Genomic DNA, 18,168 nt, shown 5'->3' with positions numbered 1-18,168 from the left:
GGCCAGGGCTGGATTAACACAGGGGCTTTAGGCTAAGAGGAGCCTCGCAGGCCAGATGCAGCCCACTGCTTCTTTTCATCCAGCCCACGGCAAGTGAGGGAGCTTCAGGGAATCTCTGCGCGCTGCTCCTGCCTGCAGCGCTGGTTCCGCAGCTCCCATTGGCCGGGAACCAGTGGAACTCATTGCCATGAAATGTTGTGAATGACAAAAGTATAACTTGGTTCAAAAAGGAATTAAATAAATTCATGGAGTCTAGGCCCATCAATGACTATTAGCCAAAATGTTCAAGGACACATCCCCATGTTTTGAGTGTCCCAAACCTCCAACTGCCAGAAGCTGGGACTGTTCTGTTCATTCCCTCTGAAGCATCTAGAAGTGGCCACTGTCAGGAGCCATGATACTGAACTAGATGGACCATTGGTCTAACCCAGTATGGCTGTTCTTATCCTGTATCCTGAGTGACAGCTGGCAAGCATGTGCATGTGTAGCATGTTTGTGGGTTTAGGCATTTTGCTATCATATCTCCTGCTTCACTGACCCAAATTCAAGGTGCCACAGTTGCTTTAGAGCCATAAATGACTCCACATTTATAACGAAACATTCGTACACTGATGCTCACCACTTTGCACTACATAAGATGAACTTTGGCTTGGCAAGAGTAAACCAGCAGGCAAATTTGCATGTTTAATCCCTTTTTCACTTTATAGAAATGTGTTTTGAAATATACAACTACACTGATTTTATTTCTCTTCTGTGTATTTCTTGATTAGATACACACTTGTTTTGGATACACACTTGATGGAGCAGTGACTACCCCTTCTGCAAAGGAGGACTGACTGTGCCTCGCTCTGGGGCCTTAACATGCTCTGGGCATAGGCCTAAACAGTAGGTAATGTAACAGGCTGCTTGTCTGCAGTCTATTAGCAGTTAGTCAATTTGCAGGTTATGCCTTGGATTTCCTTGTTTGGGGGTGTACAGAGCTGCTCTCCTTTGCCTTGGCTAGAAGGGCCATCTCTCAAGCTGTTCTTTCAGTGGCCAATTTGTTCTTTGCACACACCCAGAGAGATTCCTCCATTTCTTTCTGGTCTCCTGCATAGTCCATCCTCATCACTGACTATGGCAGCCCCTTAGGAGAACTGGCTCAGGCACCAATATTTCCATATGTTCATATAATAGATATGGGCATGGCTGCACAGCCCCCTTTGCTTGGCTAAAGATACCACTGCTTTCCCTCCCATCTGTCTGCCTTTCTTCCATGCAGCACCTTCCATGCTGCTCCTTCGGAGGGCTTTATAATAAATAAATAATAATAAATAAAGCACTCTGAAGATGAAAATGATATAAATGACAAACTATTCTGATCATTTACACACTAATTACTGTATCAATATAATGTTATATATACTACTATATAATATAGTAAAGTCAACACAACACATTTTGACCTCTTCAAAACAAAACATTTTGATAATTTCCCATTGAAAATTTGTATGAAATCGATACTTTCCTGTAAAAAAAAAATTCCAACTTTGTCAATCTGTGTTTTCTGATGAAGAAATCTTCTGTCTAAAATTTTTTGACCAGCTCTTGTTCCAGCTGCTTAGGTCATTTAAACAATTGATAAAAGTAGATGTTCTTTTCCCAGATCTGGGTCACTAAACATCTAAGCCTGCTATTCCCTACAGCTCATGGAAATATTTTAACTCTCAACATCTACCAGAAGATGTATCTGTTTGGTGCAATTATTCCTGTGATCCAATTACCAAGTATTTCTACCACTGGTCCTGTGGCAATTTGAACAGTCACGTTCCATTAAATTCCTTACATTACAGTTAAAATATCTAGATTTAGAGCGTGAACCTACTCCCATTAAAGCCAATGGCAAAATTCCCATTGACTTCAGTGGTGCAGGATCAAGCCCTTAAACAACTCCTTTTTAGAATTAAAAATAAACAGGCTCCTTTTTAGAATTAAAAATAAATGGCAAACAGCAACAAAAGTAAATAATTACATTACACCCCCAGTACCTGAGTTAATTTAACCAGTTACAGGTCTCTCTTCACCAGCTAGCTGGAATTTTTATGGCTTTGCAATCTTTTGTTTCCCTCTCCTCCCATCTTTGAATTACTCCTCTTCTTTTTCCTTACAGACCATAATTCTCTCTCTGTAAGAACACTTGTGGCACAGTAGTGTTTGCTGTTACCCACACCTCTCACCTCTCTCCTGCTCTGCCGTCTTCCAGTTTCCATTGCACAGCTCACCTCAGAGCTGCTCACAGGAAAAAAAAAACACCTGGAAATTCCTTTACATGATCCTCTCCTGGAGACAGCAGGAGACATCTACACGGTAAGTAAAATCAGTTGAGCATCACAGTGGGCTTTCTGGGGTGATGGCAGCTCTCATGGGGAATGTTGCAGAAATTTCTGAACAAATTTCATAAGCCATTTTGGGCCTTGGGTAACTTTAGCAGTGACCAATCAGAAACAAACAAACAAAACTCTGTTCTACGGGGAAAGAAATACAGCTAGGGAAAAAATAATCTTAAACATATACTTAGGCTGAGGGAGAAACCTGGGGAAATGTAATGCTGAAAGAGACCAGCAAATTAGATAGAAGCTAGTTATGTCAGAGGCCAGCAAATTAGATTGAAGCTAGTTATGAAATATGGCTGTAGAAAAGACCAATGCATATTATGGAGCAAGAAGGAGCAACTGCACTTGGCATACTGCATTTCATTCTGAGTACCTCATTACCAGAGAAAAATTAGAGGCGGTTCAGAGAAGAGCAAAAAAATGACCAGAGCATTGGAGGGACTGGCTTGTAAGTAAAGATAAAGATGATTTGTTCAGCAATGATTAAGGGGACAGGGGAACACAATAACAAGCTACAAATAAATGATGAGCGTGTAAATGCCAAGAAGGGAGAGGAATTATTTACTGTGGTATATAGTGGATATAGCTAGCTGTAATGGGATAAACACAGGAAAGGGGAAAATTAGGGGAAATATTAGGGAAAACTTCCTGGCATGAGATGTATTATACTGTAGAATAGTATCCTATGGGAAGTGGTGGAAGACCAAGCTTTTGGGTCTTTGCAAACATTAGAACGTGTAATGTAGGGAATAATTCTGCACTGATAAGGAGATGGCTTATTAGGTCATCCAGTTTTTTTCCTCATCTAACATCTATGATGCTGTTGGCCATATTCAGAAGATGGATTTCCATTAACTGTACTGGTATTGCACCTCTTTACAGCTGAGATTAATTTGGCAGCTTGATGCTATGAAAGGAAAAGAAACTCTTTTAGTTGAATAAAATTTAAATCTTTGCCCAAATTCTTTCAGGTCAATATAGGTGAGCTGGTTCTCTCTTGGGGTCCTATATACATCCTGTGGCTTCCTAGACTGTACATTGCCATTGTAGAACCCTAAAATATTCAATCAAATGTATTCACCACTAATCTATAAAGCGATTATTTGCAAAAAAATGTCAGACAAACAATTTCAGGTCATCTATCTGAGACAGACTGAGCAGAAGTTAAAGTTGTTCTCCCTTCCTCCCCATTCAGAGGGTGAAAGTGAAGTGCAGAGTGAATCACCAGTTACATGTGCGGCTAGATTTTCTGGGTCATATCCTCAGCTGGTATAAGTACACAAGCAGAGAATCTAGGAAAAAACATTTTCTATAATGCTCATTTATGGTGAAGAAATCAGTAAGTAATGCTCTTGTACTATAAACAATAGCACTACTTTACATAACCATTAACTCAAGCGTAGGTTAGTCACAGAGAAGGTTATAAAGGAGGGTAGCACAAGTGAAGCATAGAACCTGTTTGCTAAGTCCATCTAGTTGGTCCAGAGTTCTGAGTTAAATTTTAAACAAAAAAGCAATTGTTCTGTGATCCACATGGGCTTACTCTGTTTCCAGCATTCCGTAGTGTAACTTATTTTCGGAGGAAGGGCTCAGCTGAATTTTCTTTGGAAGCTTTTCTGGCTTCTATTGCCTTGATGTATTTCACTGAATTTTGAGATGAAGGGTTCCAGAAAACAATTCATAGTTTTGCTAAGTATAACAGGCCAAATTTTATTCCTGTTTTATGGTTACAATTTTTTATTGTGAGAAAGGCAGCACATTTATATTGCATTTCCAGGCATATGTTGGAAAAGGGACATATAGTACACTAGATAGTTTCTTCCTAGATACTTCAATACTTTGGATTGCCGTAGCACCCAATTCCTTTCTTGGAAGTGAATTAATTTAATGGTGACCAGTCATTGTGGTTCTTCTCCTTGAAGGATGGTTTTTAGGCTTTATTTATGCTATGAGTCTGAATCTAGTTCTGTGAGGTCTCCTCCAGCCAGTGTCACGCTGAGAAGTTATTTAATGAATGGGGCTCGTGCGTATTCAGTACCTACCGACACTGCTGAGATTCTGAAACTGGATATCTAGGTCTATTACTCTGTCCAATAAAGTTTTGAGTTTTAAAACCGTGAATTATTTATGTTACCACTGACCTCTAACTTTCATCCTCTAGATTATTTATTCTCCAAGAAGTGACTGCACTCATTGCTGAACATTACCAAGCTTGGTATTTAGACCTGTAATTACCATGTTGCTGTCCTGTACTTGTTCTTTACAAATGCAACTTGTATTTTGAATCTCCTGCAGCAATTTTTCATAAAACAGCAAGTGTTTTATGAAGTTGGATCTAGTAGAGCCAGTTTGGTATGGACAGAATTCCTGTTATTGCCTCATGCAGCAGTCTTTGATTTTCATTTTGTTATTCTACCATTTCATAGTGCCATTTGAGTTGATGATTTTTTACTTATCTTGATATAATTTTATTGAATTTTAGGAGGGCTTGGCAAAAATTTATATGAGCTCTGCTGGAGTCTTTCTGAGGGCTTGTCTACATTTAAAATGTTGCAGCATTAAAAGGGCATGACTGCCGTCTTCTACTCTGTTCCTTTGTACCACTGTCTATCTATCTGCAGTAGCAGGGAAGGTAGGAGGATCATGGAATTCATAGATTCCAAGGCTAGAAGGGAAAATTGTGATCATCTTGTCTGACCTCCTGCATAACACAAGCCATAGAAGTTCTCCAAAATAATTCCTAGAGCATACCTCAAAGAACCACAGTTACTGTACAGATAGGTAACTTTTTTTTCTCCTTTAAGGGTACGTCTACACTTACCGGAGGGTCCAGCGGCAGGCAATCGATGTTCTGGGATTGATTTATCGCGTCTGGTTTAGACGCGATAAATCGATCCCGGATCGATCCCGGAAGTGCTCGCCGTCGACGCCAGTACTCCAGCTCGGCGAGAGGAGTACGCGGCATCAACGGGGGAGCCTCCCTGCCGCGTCTGGACCCGCGGTAAGTTCGGACTAAGGTACTTCGAATTCAGCTACGTTTGCGTACCTTAGTCCAAAGTGGGGGGTTAGTGGGGACCAGGCCTAAGTGATTGTGCACATATACATGCCACTGTAGGTGACTAGGGTTGCCAACTTTCTAATCACACAAAACTGAACACTCTTGTCCTGCTCCTGTCCCACCCCTTCTTCAAGGCCTTGTCCCCTGCTCACTCCATTCTCCCCTCCCTCCGTCGCTCACTCTTCCCCACCCTCACTCACATTCTCCAGGCTGGGGCAGGAGGTTGGGGAGTGGGTGAGGGCTCTGGCTGGTGTTGCGGCCTCTGGGATGGGGCCAGGTATGAGGAGTTTGGAGTGCGGGGGGGAGGGGGGAACGACTCAGGGCTGGGACAGGGGGTTGAGGTGCAGGAGAGGCTGAGGGCTCTGGGAGGGAGTTTGGGTGAGAGAGGGGGCTCAGGGCTGGGGTAGAGGTTTGGGGTGTGGGCTCCAGGAGTGAGTTTGGGTACAGGAGGAGACTCAGGACTGACTTCAAGAGAAAAGCAGGAATGGGCTCCCTATGTTACAAATCATTATTAATAGTCTGTGCAAAGCTCAGTGGTTCAAATGGGTTTGTGCAAATTGGAACTGGGCAGAGGATGGACAGTCCATTTTATGAAGGATTTTAAGATTTCAAAATTTGGCTTAATTTCAAGTCAGAACCAAACAAAGTTTTTAAATTCTCTGTGAAGGAAAATTCCAGGAAAAAATAGTTTTGGATTGATTGAAATGTTTTGTTTTGACACATCTAAATGTTTTGTTTCAATTTTGATCTTTTGAATTTTATATTATAACATGTAATTGAATACAAAATAATAAACATTTCAAAATGATGTCATTTCAGAATGAAAAATCAAAACATTTCATTCCAAAAATGTGAAAATTGGATTTTTTGACTAATGGAATTTAAAAAAAAATTTCTCTGAAACAAAATGTTAGTTAAATCAACACAAGTTTGCAATTGTTTCAGTTTCAACTATATTTTCTGATGGGAAATGGATTCATAAAAGTTTTTTTCCGACCAGCACCAATGCAAACATTTTTCTGAGTTTCTGCCTGTTGAATTTGCATTCCAAATGAATCCTGGAATATAATATAAAACTCAGCAAGAACCATCAAATGTTACATGTTTTCAGGTGAAAATATAAAACGGTTCAGGTTTGTTCAGAACTTGTCCAGGCTGGTTCAATGCTCAGTCCAAGTTCACAGAAAGGTTGACTAAGCACCGTAAATGTGGCTTGAGTTTCAGATACCATTTGGAAAGTTTCACATTGCTCTGATTATCAACCCTCCAAAAATAACGAATGTCATAAGGATTAGTGTTTATAGTACTACCTTAAGAATGTGTTTCAGGCAAACTGTTTCCAGACAACTCTTAAAATAAACTATTATTCACACAGAAGGATATATTTGTCCAGAGAGATAAGTCTCTATTGGTGCATTGTTAGAGACACTTAGAGAGATATTTACCTTACTTATAATAAGGCATAAATCTTCCCTTGTTTGTTAAGATTAAGAATGAGCTCTCTAGTAATTTGGGCCTGAATTTTCAAAAGTGTTCACTCATTTTGGTCAGACACCCACAGCTTGACTTTTAGAATGACTGAACTGGTGTTGAGGGCACTCAACACCTCTGGAAATATACCTGGCCAAAATTAGAGGGCTTCAGTAAATATATACTCCAGTTTTAACTAAAGCTGCAAGCAGCCATCAATGTTATTAATGTTCTTACATTTACTAAACAGACAAATGAATAGTGATGTTTCTTATCTGATGAAATTTTATATTCATTATTTTGTCTCCCATCCAAGTATTGATTCAATTGGATTCAGTAGAATTGTAGTTATTTTACAAAGGTATAACTGAGCTCAGAATCTGGACCACTGCCTGCAGCAGAACTGCTCATGTGAGTAAGGCAAGCGAAGATTTGGCCCTATGAGCTTTTCACATGTACCAAAATTAAAAATATATTAAATGTAAATAAGTATTTTACGATCATTCTGTGGTTTCCCCTTTGAAACCATTGGGAGTCTTTCTATTTACTTTAGAGGGCTTTTACACTATAAAAAAAATCTACAAAGTTTATCAAACAATGAATGTGGAAAGCCAAAGAGCATTGTATGAAGCCAGTCAAAACTAAAATCCCATCTGGGAACAAAATAAAAATGTTATAGTAGCTTATTGAACTTGGAAGATGAACCTCTGGAGTTTGGTAGGCTTTGAAATGGACTGTGTGAAGGAAGACAAAAGAACTCAATAACATTATTCTAGTTTTGTTAGTTCACTTAAGTGATACTATCTCTTTGACTGTGTCTACACTTGATTTTCCCTCCTAAAATATTCCAATGTTGCTAACACCAGTGCAACTCCACCAGTGGTAGTAAAATGGGATCACTGGTGTATGCAAGATTTCAGCAGCTGGCAGTGTTTCTATGGCTTGGTCTATACCTAAAACTTAAGCTGATCTAGTCACATAACTCAGGGGTGTGAAAATCTCACCCCTCCTGAGAGATGTACTTAAGCCCCGGTATAGACATCACTAGGTTGATGGAAGAATTATTTCATTGATGTAGCTACCGTCTCTTAAGGGGTGGATTTACTACCGTGATGAAAAACCCCTTCCATCACTGAAACAAATATCTACATTAGAACGCTACAGAGATATAGTTGCAGTGCTGGAGTATTTGTAATGTAGACGCACCATATGTCATCTAAATCTGACCAGGGCAAGTCTAGAAAAGATGGTGCTAAAAGGACAATGACAACTATCACCTTAAGAATTCCTACTGTTGCCACCACTTGTGGTGCTGCATCAGTATTAGGAATGACTGGAAATTTTAGGGGGGAAACTCGAGCATAGACAAGACTTCAGAGTAGTGATCTGATCTGTAACTTATATTGAGAAGGGAGTGGACTAGGTTTATCTTAAAAATAATAAACTGATGAAAGAAATGAGAGTATTCTCTAAGACCAAAAAGCAGCTAGTCTTTGGAATCAAGACAGGACAAGTAGGGAGGTTTTAAAGTAATATTCTTATACTTTGATGACCGTAATGGAAAATGTGTTTCAGAGTAACCCTGGGGGCATGCTTCCAAAAGAAGATAACATGGGTTCAGTCTGCAGAAAATGCGTAGGACAGTATTATAGCAGTATTCATGTTTTCCTATCCTAATAATTGCCACTGATCTAGTTCAGTGTGTCGTACAAATATTTCCTCCTGTGAAAGTAGCAGGAGGTAATTAAGTGGGTGGAGGAGGGAAAGAGCAAGGTGAACATTAACTGATTCCAGTCGGACTCTTGCAAAACCTAACATGAGTTTTTAGATGACTATGAAATTGTACAGGCTCTCAGAGTGGTAATTTTGAGCTGAGCATAAGGAAGCTATGACTAAAAGGCAAATACAGCTGGCTGCTGTATTGAAATGGATGTGAGTCCCACCAGGTATTTGAAGGGACCTAACTTTGTGAGGCTTCTGGATGACCTTGTAATGCTGTTATGTGAGTAGGTGCTTTTTAGTGATCAATGGCTCCATGTCTAGTTGGCAGCTGGTATCAAGCGGAGTGCCCCAAGGGTCAGTCCCGGCGCTGGTTTTGTTCAATGTCTTCATTAATGATCTGGAGAATGGCGTGGATTGCACCCTCAGCAAGTTTTCAGATGATACTAAACTGGGAGGAGTGGTAGATATGCTGGAGGATAGGGATAGGCTACAGAGGGACCTAGACAAATTAGAGGGTTGGGCCAAAAGAAACCTGATGAGGTTCAACAAGGACAAGTGCAGAGTTGACAAGAAGCTGGATATGAGTCAACAGTGTACACTTGTTGCCAAGAAGGCTAACGACATTTTGGGCTGTACAAGTAGGGGCACTGCAAGCAGATCAAGGGACAATTTTTTTTTACATGCATATAAAAAACTGATGACACCATAGAGCAATATGTCACAGAATTAAGGAAACTCAGTAAAACCTGTGACTTTGGTACAGACAGTCATATGGAAGGTGTGGATCACAGCAAGGCCCCAAACTGTGTGTTGCCTTTGGGAAACTCTGTCAAAAATGTGGGCAACAATCATTTTGCAAAATGCTGCAGATCCCAAATGCAGAAAAGTCAAGTGCACTCAGTTAAAGACAATCTGGTTGAGGAGTTTTTCATAGACATACTTGGATCTAGCAAGCCTGATAAGAGGGACAGGATACTGACAGTAAATGGAACAATTATTCCACTGAAACTGGATATAGGCGCTCAGGTTAATATTCTTTCTGAACAAGATTATGAGAGACTAATAATAAGACCCAAACTGGGACCTACAAAAATAAAAGTAACTGATTATTCTGGAACACATATACCACTGAAGGAGAGGTGCATTGCTATAAAACCATAAAAACATCGTGTACAGGCTCCCATTCATTGTGCCAAAAGAGGTGACAACAATTTTAGGCCTGACTACATGTAAGAAACTCAGTCTGATAAAATGGGTGCGCTCACTACAAGATCATACTGAACCTGGATATGAGGCACTCTTTCAGGAATATCATGACCTGTTTCCAGGGTCAGGTTGCTTTCAGGGTCAACATATAATCCAGATAAACAAGCAGGTCCCTCCAGTTAGCCATCCATTTAGAAAGGTGCCATTTGCACACCATGATAAACTCAAGGCTGAGCAGGCAAGAATGGAAGCAATGCAAATAATACAAAAAATTGAGGACTCCTAGTCTTTGTGGAGAAAAGTAACAGCCAGCTATGTATATGCTTACATCCCAAAGACCTCAACAAGACTATACAAAGAGAATATTTCAAACTACCAATCAGAGGAGAGATTGTGGCTCAATTTGCGAATGCTCAATATTTCAGTAAATTGGATGCATCCTCCGGTTTTTGGCAGCTAAAATTAACTGAAGAAAGCTCAAAACTATGCACATTTAATATCCCATTTGGAAGATACAGATTCTTATGCATACCCTTCGGCATAGCTTCAGCACCAGAAGTGTACCGCAAAACCATACATATAATCTATGAACATATTAATGGTGTTGACACCTCAATGGATGACATCATCATCCGGGGCTCAATGAAAAAGGGGCATGATCGTAGACTTCAGGAAGTCCTGGATGCAAGTAGAGCTGCAAACCTCAAACTAAATAGGTAGAAATATATTTTGAGGGTTACAGAATTGACTTTTGTTGGGAGGTGAATGAAAGTGTAAAAGCTGATAAGGGAACGATTTCGGCCATTGAAATGATGCCCTGTTAGCAGTCAAAGAAAGATATCCAATGGCTCCTGGGAATGGTTAATTATCTTGGAAAATTCATACCTAATTTATCTACCAAAGCAGCAGCTTTGAGAAAACTCTTAGAGAATAAAAATGAATGGCATTGGGGTGCAGAACAGGAGGAATCATGGGAAGGTTTGGCTAGCAACAACTGATATAAGAACCAGTGTTGAAGTGCTATGCATCAGGAAGGCCTATTAAAATCTCAGCAGATGCTTCACAGTCTGGATTAGATGCAGTGATTTTATAGAAGCATGAGGATTGTTGGCAACCAGTGGCATATGCATCAAAATCACTGACTGAGGCAGAAACCAGATATGCACAGATTGAAAATGAGCTTTTAGAAATATTATTTGCTAATGAGAGATTCAATCAGTATATTTATGGACAGATAGTGGAAGTTTAAATGGACCACAAGCCCCTGATAGCATTATTTAGCAAACTGCTAAATGACTGTACCTTAAGGATTCAAAGTATGATGATAAAGCTGCAAAAGCATGATTTGGCTGTGACCTGTATGCCTGGTAAATTCATGTTCACTGCAGATGCACTTTCCAGAGCGGTGGCTTCCACGAAACCAGAGAAGACTTTAGTGACAGAGATGCAAGCCTATGTAGATCTGATTGTAAATTCAATTCCCATAGCTAACAGGAAACTACAATACATAAGAGAGGAAACGGATAAAGATGAATAATTGGGAATCCTTAAAGAAGTGATAATTAAAGGGTGTTCTGAAGAAATAAGCAGTTCCTGTCCAAGTGTAAGAGACTATTGGAACTGCAGACATGAACTTACTGTGATAGATGGGGTGACTTTCAAGGGCAGTAAGGTTGTCATTCCAATGAGCCTCCGAAAAAAATGCTAGAGAAGATTCATGAGGGTCAATTACAAATTGAGAAGTGCAAACAATGAGCATGAGAGCTGCTGTATTGGCCGTGGATCAATCACAACATCACTAATGTGGTAGAAAACTGCTTTTCCTGCTTGAAATACAAGCCATGCCAACAAGCAGAGCCACTGAGACCTCATCTAGTTCCCCAAAGGCCTTATAAGAAGGTCAGCACTGATTTATTTACCTAGCAATCAAAGGATTATTTAATAGTCACAGATTATTATTCTTTGTATCCAGAAATTTGCACAGTACTAATAGTAAGTTAGTGATAGCCAGCATGAGGGAATCTTCTCCAGACATGGAATTCCAGGTGCAGTCTTTAGTGATAATGAGCCACCATGTTCCAGTGCAGATTTTAAGCAATTTGCCATCGATTGGGATTTTCATCAGAAAACATCAAGTCCAAATTACCCCCAACCAAATGGACTGTGGAAAGGTCTATACAGACAATAAAGAACCTTATGAAAAGACTTTTGACCATGGGAGTGATTTGTATAAAGCTTTATTGGTTTACCAAAGCAAACCTCTGGAAAATGGCTTTTCTCTAACTCAAATGTTAATGGGTAGAAGGATCAGATTTAATTTACCAATTACTGATAACCTGCTGAAATCTCATAACAATGAAACCATACAGAAGATGAAAGAAAATCAGAAATGGAAACAGAAATATTACTTTGACAAAAGGGCCCATGATCTCCCTTCTCTTAACCCAAGTGACAGAGTGTACTTGAGGAATCACACCTCTAATACTTGGGGCCAAAGAGGTAACATTAAAGAACAGCTGCATCCAAGGTCCTATGTAGTCCAGATGGACCAGGGGGATACATTTCAATGTAATTAAAGGGATCTACGAATAATTCCAGAAAGTTCCAACACATTGACAGTTGACGTGGACTCTGGCATTTCCCATTTAACTGATCCTTTATCATCAATGCACAAAGGAGAAATTGCCAAAGAATAAGAGAACAACTTAGACTCTAATGAAAGGCTGATACTGAGAAGATCAGAGCTGGAGATTAAATGTCCTGAAAGACTCATAGACTTGCTAACTTGCCTGGAGAAGGGGTATTTGAGGAAAGTGAGTGGTAAAGACTCACTTGAGAATGATCTGCTGGTAACCTTTCCTCTCTAGGTAGTTGACACATTGGGTTTATAGAAATGTATTAGATGGGTTGAGAATTGGATGTATGTATTATTAGATAGTTAACTGTTTGTGTGTGTGTATATGAATTAACTCATATATATATATATATATATATATATATATATATATATATATATATATATATATATATATATATGAGTTAATTCATTTTTCTTTAAGAGGGAAGATGTAGAGATATGTTTATGAAAGATTCTGATATGGAGACACTCCCTCATAAGGGATTGTGTTGTGAGTGTCGGAATTTGGTGATGTGCCCTGGAGGCGGGGGCTGGGAACACATGGCTGTGTGCAGCAGTTCACCAGAAATGCTCCAAATTGTTTTATTAAAGTTTCATTCCTTTCTCATTCACTGGTTTGTTATTTAATGAACCCCAACTTTGCTACACTCTTCATAAAGGGAATGCCCAATTTATTTTGTAAGGAAAATAGCCAACTCTTGTTTCCTCAGGCATTCAAATACACCACAGATTAACAATCCTTCCTTGTTTACATAAAGCATGTTTTCTCCTTTTCTAAATTATTCTGCATATGATTGTTTTCAGTGCACTGAACAAAGCTTTTGTGATACAAATGATATAAACATTTCCATCATTAAATTTAAATCAGAAATCCAACAAAAATCCTATCAGCCTGATTCTCCTCTCACATTGGTGAAAGTAAATAAGGAGTAACTCAGTTGAAGACAGTAGTGTCCAACAAATGTGAGAAGACAATCAGACCCTAATATATTTTTCTTTAAAGAATACCTACATATTGGGACTATTTCATTTACACTAAGGCCCCTTGCATCAGTCTGACAGTGGCACCTTAGAGACTAACAAATTTATTTGAGCATAAGCTGTTGTGGGCTAAAACCCACTTCATCAGATGCATGGAGTGAAAAATACAGTAAGAAGAATATATATTATAGCACGTGATCAGTCAGTATGTCATACATTCACATTCCCACCCGCTGCACCAGTCAAATACTTCTTTTAATTTCTTTAAATATTAATGTAGAACAATATTTTTAAAAGATAACATTTTAATATATGTTGTATTCCTAGGTAATGGTAGAAAAACTACTTCTAAATACCAACATTGTTTTCAAAAATTGTAAACGGGATCTTACATAAATGTATAGGGCCTAATTCTGCACTCAGTTCCACTCCTGCAACACCAGTGAGTCAGTGGAGTTCCATGGATGTAACTGGTAGAATAATTTGGCCAATAAAATACATATTTTAAAATAATGTTCTGCACCAAGGAGCAAATCCTGCTCCTACCTCTTGCAGACTGAGAGAGGGGGCAGCAGAACTGGTGAGAAGCAGGATTTGGTGTGGGGAACCCGAATGGTCCAGACCTCCTGCATAGCAGGAAGCTCAGCTCTTTGGAGGCTCCCTCAGTCAGTGGTGCGCAAAATTTTCCATTCACTCCTCCCTTACCATTTACAAAATTTGCGGTGGACACCCCTCCATTACTTGTAATCAGTAGCAGTGCTGCCTCCAGAGGTGGGTGGCTGGAGAGAGGCGTCTGCTGACTGGGGCGTTCATGATGTTTGCAGCACAGGAGGACTAATTTTTTAACCCTGCTCCCATCCCGCCCTGCAATACCCACTCTATTTTTATCCCGCTCCTGCTATTATGGCAGTGGGTCCTGCGGGACCTGCGGGATCCCAGTTACTTTGTGCCCCCCCCCAGAGAACCTCTTGTGCCCCCCTAGTTTGCAAACTACTGCCCTAAGTAGTAGTGAGCGGGGGGTTTCCTGAGGTGGGGGTAGTGAGAAAGCCAGAGAATCTGTTGTTATTTGTATTCTCTGGCCTCTGCTGTGGAAAGATATGTGAGGGCCTTTAAACTGGAGGAATTTCCACAGAGCAATTCCACTCTAATCTGTATCCGAGGAGTTCTCTTTTACTCTCACTGCAGAGCCCCAGAGACTAGCTGATATATTTGCCCAACATCTGTGCACAAAAATAGACAAAAAGAACAGGAGTACTTGTGGCACTTTAGAGACTAACACATTTATTTGAGCATAAGCTTTCGTGGGCTAAAACCCACTTCATCGGATGCATGCAGTGGAAAATACAGTAGGAAGATATGTATACACAGAGGACATGAAAAAATGGGTGTTGCCGTACTAACTATAACAAGAGTATGGCAACACCCATTTTTTCATGTCAACTGTGTAGATATATCTGCCTACTGTATTTTCCACTGCATGCATCCGATGAAGTTGGTTTTAGCCCCCCGAAAGCTTATGCTCAAATAAATGTGTTAGTCTCTAAGGTGCCACAAGTACTCCTCGTTCTTTTTGCTGATACAGACTAAAACGGCTACCACTCTGAAAAATAGACAAGTGACTTCTGCTTTTTAAAGATGTGGCCTCAAATGTCCACTATATTAATGAATATGGGCCAACTAGTATAAGTCGCCCTAAGTCAGTGGTGGGCAACCAGCGACCCGCAGGCCACACATGGCTTGTCCGGGTATCCGCTGGTGGGCCACCAGACAGTTTGTTTACATTTGTGTGGCCACCTGCAGCTCCCAGTGGCCACGGTTCACCTACCACTGCCCTAAATCCATTAAAGTTAATGGAGCGAGGCAGATTTACACCAGCGAGGGAGCTGGTACTATACATTCTTCAGTAGGGTGACTTTCATCATGTGCATGGGATGAACAAAAATGTATTTTAATTGACATAAAACCAATTTCCACTCAACCTGCCTGTAACTTTCAGGACAGAAAAAGATGGTTGGGGAATGGCACTCATATTCATGATTTCACATTTCATGAAATATGACATTCATGTTTCAATGTAAAGTATACATTTCCCCTGTAAGACTTTGCACAACACTATCCTTTCTAACGCCAAAATAAAGGGAAGTTCCCATGTCAATATTTGAAAAGATCTAGCCCACAAAGATCCTGCTTTTACTACTGGGTAAACACATACACACATACAAACAAGTCTCATACCTATTTCTCAGAGTGTCAAGGCAGCTGAGGATGGATCATGTGCACCAGGCAAGCTACACAGAAGATGAGCAGGGGAGATGATTTATTTTAGATGTTTTTTTGCACTCCAGAAAAGACTGATATGAGCCAACAAGAGGTGAAGGTCTATCAGGTAAATAAGACATTTTTATTTACAATTTTGATAGTGTCTGTTGCCTTGGTAGCCTGGCATTGAATTAAAAAGATTCAAACACGAATGAGATGTGCCATTCTCAAAAATAAAAATAGTAAGTCATTCAAATGCTAAACAAAATAAATGTGCCTTGTATGGTGGCTAAAGGTCACTAGATTCATGTTCTGGGGGGCTGCTGTGACCAGCAGGCTTCACTGTAGGAGCCCTCAACTGAGAAGGCTCTGCTACCTGCCATGGAGTGATCAGACATAACAATTGATGACAGTCTTCCCACCCACCTTAACTGCTGTGATGAGTAGAGAGCAATGGTGCTTAGATACTGTACCTAGAAGGCACCTGGAAACATCTACATTTAGAAAGATTAGATGGACATCAAAGAGAGAAGTGTTATCAGATAACCAGGTCTCAGATCGTATGGTGCTTTGAAGATCTTCACCAGCACCTTAAATTGCCCAGCAAGCAACTGCACCTGAGCATGTGTGTTATGTATAGGGCCCTACCAAATTAACAGCTGTGGAAAATGCATCACGGAGGGTGAAACCTGGTCTATACCGTGAAATCTGGTCTTTTGTGTACTTTCACCCTATACTAAACAGATTTCACAGCGGAGACCAGTGTTACTCAAACTGGGGGTCCTGACCCAAAAGGGGGCCACAAGGGGGAAATGCAAGGTTATTGTAGGGGGGTCTTGATATTGCCACCCTTACTTCTGTACTGCCTTCAGAGCTGGGAGGCTGGAAAGCGGCAGCTACTGGCCAGGCACCCAGCTCTGAAAGCAGCACCGCCAGCAGCAGCGCAGAAGTAAGGGTGATAATGGGTAGCTGGATAGTGGTGGCTGTTGGCTGGACACCCAGCTCTGAAGGCAGCAGTGCAGAAGTAAGGGTCGCAATACCATACCATGCCATCCTTACTTCTGCACTGCTGCTGGTGGTGCTGCTGCCTTCAGAGCTGGGCTCCAAGCCAGCAGCTGACGCTCTTCAGCCACCCAGCTCTGAAAGTAGTGCCACTGCCAGCAGCAGAGAAGCAAGGATGGCAATACCATGACCCGCCTACAATAACCTTGTGACCCCCCTGCCCCCACTACCCCTTTTTGGGTCACTTCCCCTACAGTTACAACACAAAGACATTTCAGATTTAAAGATCTGAAATCATGAAATGTATTATTTTTAAAATCCTATGACCGTGAAATTGACCAGAATGGATTGTGAATTTGGTAGGGCCCTAGTTATGTGCTTGTGATGGCCCAGACCAAATAGGAGGTGAGTAGCTGCATTCTGCACCAGCTGGAGATTTGGGATGGAATTAATTAGTAACTCTAAGTACAGCACATTCACTAGTCTAGCCTGGAGATGAGAAAGGTGAGATGTGGAAAGTTTTGCACAATCTCTGATAGAAATAAACAAAGTCCCCTTGTCCACTGCTGATCATGAAATCCACTACTGGGCATTACTGCTATCTGAGGGTCCAAGAGGAGTGAGATTCAGTGGAGCCCAGAACTAGTTTGGTAAAAGACATGGCGTAAAAAGCACTGTAATGGGTAGTACAGGTTGTTCATTGCTTCCTAAAGGAGGTCCCTCATCCCTGTTGTACCTTGCCTCATGGGAGGTACCCCCACTGAACCAGACAACTGTATGGGTACTTTGGATTAAGAAGTCCAGGATCTAAGCTAGGAATGTATTAGCATAAATACACACAAACCTTAAAAAAGAGCTGAACCACTGTCATAAGAGGGTGAGACAGAAGAGCTACCCTATTAGGTTGATATTACATTGTTTGGTTTGAGTTTATAGACTGTCAAGGCACATGAAGAGCATGTGGCCCAAGACTTGGCTGGCATCTTGCTAAACAACAAACCAGATAAACCAGAAACCCTACAGAAGGTTTTGTTTTTCTTCAGTTGGGCCTTTTCTCTTCAACTATTCAGCCTCTGGGTGGGCCATGCAACTGGAAATTGTCGGAGTAAACACCTATAGTATGCAAAGTACTGATTTGTATCTACTTGTTATATTTCACACATTTCAAAAAATCCCTCTGCAGAGATGTATGTGATTGATCATGACAAAGTAACACAAACAATACCATAGGGGAAGGTAAATGCAGGTACACATAGGTATGAGCTTAAAATGATTTTATCAGCAGGGGTCCGTCAGACTGCACTAAGCTAAATGACTAGCAAGGCTGTGTTTCTGAGGTTACAACAGCATGATGGCTGTTCCAACGGCTAGTTGGGACATCTTTCAATTTGCAGTCTACAAAAATAAATAAATCAGGAGCTGCTTAACAGCAGTTCTGGATGGTTCAGAGGAGCATAGAA

At 40.6% G+C, this 18,168-nt stretch overlaps 1 protein-coding gene across 1 annotated transcript in view; it reads left to right on the top strand.

The window, feature by feature from the left end:
- The first annotated feature begins 2,093 nt into the window (after positions 1-2,093).
- SPAM1 (sperm adhesion molecule 1) overlaps positions 2,094-18,168 on the top strand; it is a 50,515-nt gene continuing 34,440 nt past the window's right edge. Inside the window, 1 exon segment of the mRNA XM_065555674.1 lies at positions 2,094-2,346. The gene's annotated coding sequence lies outside the window, so the exon portion shown is untranslated.

Source organism: Chrysemys picta, chromosome 1 (assembly GCF_011386835.1).
Source record: "Chrysemys picta bellii isolate R12L10 chromosome 1, ASM1138683v2, whole genome shotgun sequence".
Lineage (NCBI taxonomy): Eukaryota > Metazoa > Chordata > Testudines > Emydidae > Chrysemys > Chrysemys picta.
Note: the sequence above shows the minus strand (reverse complement) of the source record. Positions and strands in the feature narration are given on the sequence as shown.